This window comes from Narcine bancroftii, unplaced genomic scaffold (assembly GCF_036971445.1).
Source record: "Narcine bancroftii isolate sNarBan1 unplaced genomic scaffold, sNarBan1.hap1 Scaffold_203, whole genome shotgun sequence".
Classification (NCBI taxonomy): Eukaryota; Metazoa; Chordata; class Chondrichthyes; order Torpediniformes; family Narcinidae; genus Narcine; species Narcine bancroftii.
The window spans coordinates 109,308-119,244 of NW_027211938.1; positions in this window are offsets into that span (position 1 = coordinate 109,308).

Below are 9,937 nucleotides of genomic sequence, written 5' to 3' on the forward strand. Positions count from 1 at the left end.
TTTTATAATTTGTTCCAAAAAATTGCCCACATCTTTCCAAAATGATGTCACCTTGAGACATGATCACAGAGAATCTATAAACGTACCAATGTCTGTGCCACATTTAAAACATAAATGTGAAATATTTGGAATAAATTAATTGATGTGGCATTAAATATAATTGATGAAGAAATTTATCATTAACTAATCTATCGAAAACATTAATTACTGTCCCAACAAATGTCAGACCAGCAAAATGGGTCAATTTCAGTTCCCAAATCTAATTCCCATCTTTCTTTTGATTTATTCAAGTCTGGGTTTGGAGTTTCCTCTTGATGTCGAAGATACAATTTGGAAACAAGTTTCTTTGTAATTCCCTCATGAATCCCAATCTCCATCCAAAATTTTAGCTTTTTATTGGAAGGTCATCCTTTGACCATTTGTACAGAGCACCACCCTCTTCTGCATACTGCAAGTGCAAGCACACATCTCGACTTGCCCAGAGAGATTCAGCACTTGGACTTCATCCTACAATTTTCATTGGACACACACACATCTGAGGAAAGGCAAATGCTGTCGCTGGTGCCCTATCCAGTTGTGACATTACATGCAACTCCTGCCATCGATTTCACTGCCATGGCTCATGCACGACACACTGATCCTGATTTCATCTGGTGTAACCAGATCAACTCTGGTCTCCATCTTCAAGATGGGACCCTGGATGAACTGGGTGAAAAGTTGGTTTGTGATTTTTTTTCCCCCAACAGGAAGGACTAGGCCATTTGTGTGGGTGGCTGTGAGGTAGGAAATTTTCTCTTCACAATCTATCTCTTTCTTGAAAAGAGCATCAATCAAACTGGTTAAGGAACATTTTAGCTGGCTTCGTGTTAAACAGAATGTTGGATTATGGGCAAAGACTCGCTTGCTGGGTCAAAGCCTTAAAGTCTCCAGGCACATGAAATTCAATCTGGGGGATTTTGTTGTTTTGGATTCCCATTTCCAGCAAGTGCACCTTGTGGCTTGGAAGGTCCACTTCCGCCATCTTGACAATATACTTATTTGCTCACGTGTGAGGACTGAACTACCAGTTGACAGGTTGAAATTTCTATCGTTGGTATCTCTGCAGAGACGATTCCTTGGGCTTTTGTGGATCATTGGATTCCATCTTTTGGTGTCCAGGCACTATTACAATAGCTCGAGGGTCTCAGTTCGAGTCAGCATTGGTCTGAGCTCTCACTGATCCTCTGGGCACGACCTGAATTACAGCTAAGTGTTTCAGGCCAACAGCTTCTTTGAGCATTTCCAACATTGGTTGCTTCAATAACATCCCATTAAATGTTCACCGATAAGGGGTCTCTACATTATGCAAACCAGAAGATATGCAGGTATACAATCCTTTATCCAGAACCCTTGTGGGGAGGGGGGGGGGGGGTTTCACTGTGTTTCGAATTTCAGATTTTTCTGGATTTCGGAAAGCCAGATTTATGCCCACCCAAATTGTGCTGCTGTATCCACCTCCACTCCCTTCCAGTCACGCTGCCATTTTCCCCCCATCCCTCGCCCGCCTGACTCGCGCTTCCATCTCACTCCCCACTTGCTGGTGTTTGGAGCTTTCCGGATTTTAGATGTCGATACAAAGGATTGTGTAGTTCTACTTAACAATGAGGAATGATCAGACAAAATCCTACTCTTATATTCTGCATGTATAAATCTACACTGTAATTGGGCTGACGTTAAGCAAAAGTCGATTCTAGAAAAAGGATCATGTCTGGGTGAAAAAAAAAGTCTTTTTCTGTCAGATTTAATGTCCTCCAGATTTCCATCAAATTCAAATCTTTCATGGACTCTAACCTCCATTTAGCCATTTTGGTTCTTTGTACAGTTTTTGGAGATTTATCCAACGCACAATTAAAATCCCCACCAACCAAAATATTTTCATTAGCTTGACCCAGATTCAAAAAAAAGTTTCAGAAATAACTTCTTCATCATCTTCATTGGGTGGATAAACATTCATCAAAATCCATCCTTCAGCAAAGATTTTACAATTCACCAACAGCTCTCTACCCGATGTGGCAGAGAATGATCCCAACTGAAACAGTATCTCCTTATGAGCCGAAATAGCAACACCTCTAGCATTCGAATTAAATGAAGATGCCAAAACATGTCCGACCCAATCTCTTTTTAATTTCAGATGTTCTTTCTCAGACAAATGAGTTTCTTGCTATAAAGCAAGATCAACCTTCATTTTCTTTATATATGCCAATATTCCCTTCTTTTTAATCGGATTATTAAGTCCTTAAACATTAAAGATCACAAAATTTAAATGAGGCATCACTTAATTTCCTCCTGAGATTGACACTTCACACAGCAATTACAATTATATATATAAAAAATACCCAACCCCCACCCCCCTTTCAAACAATAATAAACCCTGTAAAAAACCTATAAGTACAAGAGTCGGACCCACCCCCACTGTGGACCAGGTGCAGTCAATACCACAAGTGGCAGATGACTTTAGAAGTAGCAGAGTTAACCACCACCCCCCAACCGAACATTAAACCCATCAGTCATCCCAGTGATAACACCCACATTGAGCTTGAGCTTCATCTTCAACATCACTCACCGATTCTGATTCCAACTTCTTTTTCCCGTTCCCTTCCCAATCTTAACTTCGGGCATTTTCCCCATCGGTTCCTTCAAATCTGGGAAGGAATTTGCAAAAGTTAATGCACCATAAGGACTCTCAAAACATTGAGACTGATCTGACCCATAAATCACCTTAAATATCGTCAGATATCGAAAAGTAAACTTATACCCTTTCTTCCACAGCACTGCTTTGACCAGATTAAACTCTTTCCATCACTTAATAGTCTGACTTAAATCAGCATAAAATAAAACCCAATTCCCTTGAACCATCGTAGGACTTTGATCAAGGCGACTTTCTGAACCGAAAGCTGCAAAATCATTTCTCTGTCCTGATATCGCAAACATCTTAAAAGAACCGCTCTTGGCATTTGACCCAGGAAAGGTTTTCTCCTCAATGTCCTATGAACCCGATCTAAAAAACTTGACTCCCAACATCTCTGGAATCCATTTCCAAAAATAATTTTACAGGATCTGAACCTTCAATATCTTCTGGCAGACCAACTATCTTATTATTACGACAACTTCGATTTTCCAATGAATCAATGTTTTGTAACAAATCTCTCTTCTGGACATCAAAGCCTGTAAACAAATCCTCAATATGATCCATTCTCTCTGCATAATCATCCACACAGTCCTTACAGCCAATCAAACTTCTTGTATCTTCTTAAATTGATCTTGTCCAGTGTCCACTGCTGTTAAACACTTATTAATATCAACTTGAATAGATGTAATTTCTACACACATACCAGCCATTTTTTCCTTCATAACCAGCAAATTGATCATTTAAAGTTTCAAAACCTTAGGCCATAGAATACATCATCTTTTCATATCGTTGGATAAGTTCTATAGACATGAGGTTGACTTCCATCCCTGTTATAGGGGCCTTGAAGACTGGGGAATGTGTCTTTGGTGAAATAACAGCTTTCATTGGAGAAGGAGATTTTCTAAAAGCCTTAGGCCTCCCTTCAATGAGTCCAGCTGCACTAATTCTTGCTCTTCTTCTAGAACTTCTGAGTTGTCCTCCTCCACCTCTTCTCTTCCACCACATACCTGGCAGCCCTATGTTAGGTAAAAACATCATGAGCTGGGAATGTAGAGGGAGTCACCCATTGCTGGGCCATAACAAGATGCAGTTGTGACCTTGTACTCTCAAGATAAGAGTGGGGATGACAAATTGATGTGCAGGAGGCTAGCAGAGAGGGACAGCAACAGTTTATTCATTGGACAATGTCATGGTATGATAATTTACTAAGTACGTATCCTAAGGTATATAAAGAACACCACTTGCTGATAACGGCAGAATGCGCCTTCTCCAACTAACACTGTTAGTTGCAAGTGTTACAATCCGGTAATAAAGAACAAAGAACCTTGATTTCGACTCAGTCTGTTGTCTGACTCACTCATTCATGAACAAAGCAGACCTTACACCTACTGTGGATGGGATCCAGAATTTTGTTCATGCGAGAACTTCCACGCATGCTGAGAAGCTCAGTAGCCTGCAGGTGAGCATCTCCAGATGCACCACTGCATACAGGCAGCCCCCCTCCCTGCTAAATCGCGCTCACATTCAGGCACCCAACCCCCACTCTCCTTAGTCAAGCCCGGCTCATGTCGGATTCCACGCTCGTGTTCCATCTGGCCCGACGCCAGGCTAAAGATCTCGGCACCATCTTGCATCTTCAGATGCGCTGAGGATGCCGACGTTTTCTCCAGCTGCTCCCGACTTCCATGTTGAGGCTTCGGATCCATCTCTAACTGCTCCCGAGTTTCCTTCTGGAAGGTCGGCCTTGCTTCTGTACTTTTCTGTACTTTTCATGCCTGTACTGACCAGTACAGGCATGGGCTGGCCTACCCTCCTGATGAAATCCTCTCCTAGACTCCTCCCTGGACTCCTCCCCTGTGACCTAGGCCATAAAGGTCGAGCCACCTCTTCCTTCCCTTCACTTCCCTCACTTGGACCCGGGCCTGCAGTCTTGTGTGTAATAAAGCCTATCATTCCCCTCAGTCTTTGTCTCTGTGATGTACTGCCCAACACAGCTTTTTTCCTTCCTTCATTTCCAGAATCCTACAGTCGTAAATTACTGTTCAAAACATTGATAAAGTCAAAAAAAGTCACTACAGTTCGAGTATTGATTAGTTCAATCAGGGAGAGGTGTCTCCTCACGTCTTTTTCCTACGCCAACTTTCCACGACACCCCCTTCAGCTGACTCTTTGAACACCATCCAATCCACGGATGAGAGGAATAATGTTTTGAGGAGCACTTGATGGCTTTGGGCCTGTACTCGCCCGAGTTTAGAAGGATGAGGCAGGACTAATGAAATCTGATGAATAGTCAAAGGGCTGGATAGAGAGGATTTTGGCAGTAGTGGGAGAGTTTAGGACCAGTGGGCACAACCTCAGAATAAAAGGATGTCTGCTTAAAACGGAGATGGAGAAAACCTTTAATCTTGAGCAGTAATTTTCAAACTTCTCCTCTTACCCCACCACGCCCCCCAACCAACCCCTCGGCTCATATTCCATTTAATCCCTGTGCCAGAAGTGTTCTGTTAGTAAAGGACCACTTAAGGTGGTATGTGATTGGGAAAAAAAGGTTTGAAAACCACTGTTTTAATCGTACCTCATTGACTTGTTCTGTGCGTGGTTTCATAACTCCAGAGGAAATGGGCCAATGACAATTTTTCTCAAGCAAAATTTTTCCTTCACTATTGGGTCTTCAGCAGTCTTTCTCAGCCTTTTTTCTCATTCATATGTCACTTTAAGCCACCTCTTACTCATTTTTCGACACTCCAAAGAATTAAGTCCCATCCTGGTCAACCTTTCCCTGTAGCTCAACTCCTGAAGATCTGGCAGCGTCTTAGTAAATCTTCTCTGCCCTCTTTCAATCTTACTAATACCCTTCCTGTCACTAGGCGATCAGAACGAGGCACAAAATTCTCCAAATTTGGCCTGACCCACATCCTATATAACCTCACCATAACTTCCCAACTCCTATTTTCAATATGTTAATTAATGAAGGCCAAGATGACAAAAGCTGTCTTTTGAACCCTGTCTTCCTATGACACCACTTTCATGGAATTATGTAACTGTGTTTTATCTCTTATTGTTGATTTCTACAACTTGGCTGTTCAATTTTATAACGTTGGCTTCTGGACTATTTTATTGTGCCCCTTGATCTGGAGAGTTCTGGCAGAGCAAAGCAATTTTGTTTTCTTTTGTCAGGTCAAATTTTGTCACATTGATCCAAAAACAAGTATTTTCAGCATTTCTTCATTTCAGATTCTCTGCAGCTGTCTGTCGTATTGTACCTCACAGTGACGGCATCATGTTTGTCTTGTTTATCCTCTACCCCTCCATCCAGATAGATGAGTCGACTCCACTCATCCAGAACCACTGCCATTTCTGGTGCCATTTCTGGTGCTCGGGCTTTTCATCCCACGTATTCATTTAGTTATTTCTCCTCTTCTTTTTCTCAGGTTTGTTTGAACATCTTTCTGAATCCCAGTGAAAGGTTATCGACCTGAAGGTTTTAACTCCGATTATTTTTCCAGTAGATGACCTGCTAAGTATTTCTAGCATTGAATTTTTATTTTACTGCCTTGGTATATTACTGAGTGCTTTGAATGGGAGAAGAAACGTGGGTTGCGTTAAGTAGAGATGTCTAGATTATGGAGTGGATTTAGAAAAATAGACGTAAAAGGGGAGGGTGCATGGCAATAGTTAATTAATCTTTTCAAATTGTTTTTTGAGCTATGATTATTTTCTGATGTACACACAGTTTTCAGAATTAAAAATTTATTGTGATGAACATGTCACCAAATTTGTCATTTTTATGGCAACAGTACAGGTACAAATATTCTAAATTACATTTTAAAAGAAAGAAATCCTTTGTGCAAAATGAAGAGTAAGTGATGGAGAGACTGTTGTTCCTTGTCCATTCAGAAATCTGATGGCAGAGGGGGAGAATCTGTGTTTGTACCATTGGATACTTGTCTTCAGGCTCCTGGAGCTGTTTCCCTGATGATTGCAGGGTGAATAACGCCCGGCCTGGGTGGTGAGGGTCCTTGAGGATAGAGGTTGTTTTTTTGAGACTCCGCCTCTTGGAGAAGTCCTTAATACATGGGCTAAGGATGAAAGGGGAAAAGTTTAGTGGAAACATTAGGGGAAACTTCTCCACACAAGGTGGTGGGAGAGTGGAACAAGCTGCCAGCTGCATGAGGAAATATGAGCTCAATGTTAGCATTGAAGAATTTGGACAAGTTCAGGGATACGAGAGGGATGGAGGGCTATGGAATGGATGCTGGTCAGTGAGATGAGGCAGAATAAGAGTTCTTCAGTGGGAGTGCAAAACCATAAGCCAGACAGCTGGGTACTCACCCATGTAATGGACCGCACATGGTGCAGCATGCCGAGGAATGGCACGTTGATCTGTGGAGTCTCCTGCCAGAAAGCGCAGGATACTCACGGGGCTTAATTTAAATCTGCTGGCAGCAAACTCTTAATGATGTCCCACCTTGTCACATGGAGCCCGGCACATATAACCAAATGACAGTTTACAGCATGGAAACAGGCCATATCGGCACTTTGAGTCCATGCTGGTTCACATGAACCACTCCATTAGTTTTCCCCTCCCACACTCTGCCCATATCCCTCAACCCCCTCATATTCATGTACACATCCAACCTTCTTTTAAATGACAGATAGGACCCTGCCGCAACTATCTCTTCTGGAAGATCATTCCATTCTGCCACCATTCTCTGAGTGAAGAAGCATCTTCTAACATTTCTCCTGAAGTTTTTCCACCTTACCCTTAACTTATGCCCTCTTGTTCCAACCTCCCCTACCCTCAGTGGAAAGAGACAGCTCACGACTAGTCTATCTATTCCCTTCATAATTTTAAATACCTCTATCATAACCCCCTTCAACCATCTACATTCCAATGAATAAAAGTCGCAGTCTCCTTAATCTATAATAGTAACCACACCCTTCTTATTTTTTAGTTTTACCCATACTGCCTCCCTCGATGAGCCCTCTAGTTTCTATTGCCTCTGCTCCGCTGTAATATCTTCCCTGACAAGTAATGTGGTATATAAAAGAGGCCTGTAAAGTCTGAATAAAGCAGTCTAGTGTTGACTAACCTAGTGTGTGTGTGTGTGTGTGTGTGTGTGTGTGTGTGTGTGTGTGTGTGTGTGTGTGTGTGTGTGTGTGTGTGTGTGTGTGTGTGTGTATTATTTTCGTAGCTCCACCGAAGTCACCGCTACAATTGGTGACCCAATAAAACCAGGTTCCGCCTATTTCTCCTGGACACGCTGGAATTGACTAGACATGAGCTTTTAAATATGGAGGGCCTGGGTGACAGAGATCCATCTGATCTAATGAATGACATGCTCGCATTAGCAGATGGACATTCTCATTGTTTCCTTTTTGAGACTCTATTCCTGTCTAAACTCCAAGGTCATGTCGCAATACCAATCATTAACATGGATTTCCGCCATCCCCATGACATAGCACGGGAGGCTGACAGGCTCGATCATACTTCAACGTGAGTCTGCTCACGTACAGTCTGTTTTCACAGTGGATCCATATCCCGTGTCCTATGACACTCCTATATCTGCAGTTCAGTCAAAGAAGGATGAATGCGCTAATAGGCGGCGAGAATGGTGTTTTTACCATTGCGGAAAAAATGCCCATAAATGTGTCCCTCTATTAGAGAAAAAAGGCAGGAAACGAAAAAGCCGGCTACCATTAATGGCCTCGGCAACTGGCACAAGTATGGGTCTATTGTATCTTCAAGACGATTCTGGTAAGCACATTTCTTTTAGACACGAGTGCTGTGGTCCATTTGCTCCCGCCAACCTATTTTGAAAATAACACATAAATAACAACACCTGGCTCTTCAAACAGCAAATGGGAGGATAATTCCCTGCTTTGGCACAGGAAGGGTCATGATTGGGATAGGAGGTGCGACATTCCATTGGAATTGCCTGTTGGCTTCCTTTGCTCAGCCCATTATGGGTGCAGATTTTTTAAGGTCCCATGACTTGCCAGAAGATGTGAAGTGGAGGAAATTGGTTCATGCAACCACTTTTCAAACATACCCACTGGTATGCAGCAAAGGGAGAGTTTCCCATCTCAGGGTGCATACCCTGCACAAAGATGCATATGCTGCCCTGATCAATGAATTTCCCAGTATTATCTCTCCTAATTTTAATACCTCCAAAACAGTATGTCGATGGCCATTGCCAACTCCTCACATTCTTTAGGCAACATCTAGGGCCATCAGAGATGAAATATAGTGTATTGTATCGAGCCACACAGCACTTCTGATTTGTTTTGGAGGGTCGGCATTTCACTGTGTTCACAGAGCACAAGCCACTCGTGTTTTCCTTCAGCAAAATAATGGATCCATGGTCGGCAAGACATTAACATACATTTCAGAATTTACCACGGACGTGCGCTATATTTCTGGTAAAAACAATCTCATCACGAATATGCTGTCCAGACCGACTGTATATCATATTCAGGGTTAGATTGATATTCCTGAATTAGCCAGTGTCCAGGCAATGGACCCCGATGTTCAGGCATACAGTATGGCCATGACTAACCTGAACATACAGCAGGTGGCACCACAACTAGGCGGCCAACCTTACTTTGTGACGTCTTTGGGCTCCAATAGACCAGTGATTCCGCCATCTTGCAGGCAATGCTTTATTGACCAGATAATCAGCTTGTCTCATCCGTCCTTCAGAACATCTGTCAAGCTCATGTCAAATAAATATGTATGGCATAGGCTGAGAAAATGCATCATGCAATAGGTCTGCACATGTACCTCCTGCCAGACTTCCAAAATTCAGCGCCACACTAAGGCATCTCTTCAACATTCCTGGCTGTACACAGGTTGATGGAACACATCCATGTGGACCGGCTCACACCATTGCCAGTATCTCAAAACATGAGATACATTCTAACAGTCATAGAATGTTTGATGCGCTGGCCAGAGGCTGTCCCGTTGCCATCCAGTGACACAGACAAGGGCCAGAGCATTCATCATCAATTGGATGGCTAGATTTGGTTTCCCGACCCACATTACTTCAGACCGCAGAACACAATTCATCCACAGTCCAACGGCCTTGTTGAATGTTTCCACTGGCAACTGAAGACCCGACTCACCGGTCCCAATTAGGTCGATGAACTGCCATGGGTTCGATTGGGAGTGCGCACGGCTCCAAATAAAGAGATGTCTGCATTGTCCGAAGGGATGGTTTATGGTACGGTCCTTACAGTTTCATGGGACATTCATTTCACAACCAACTC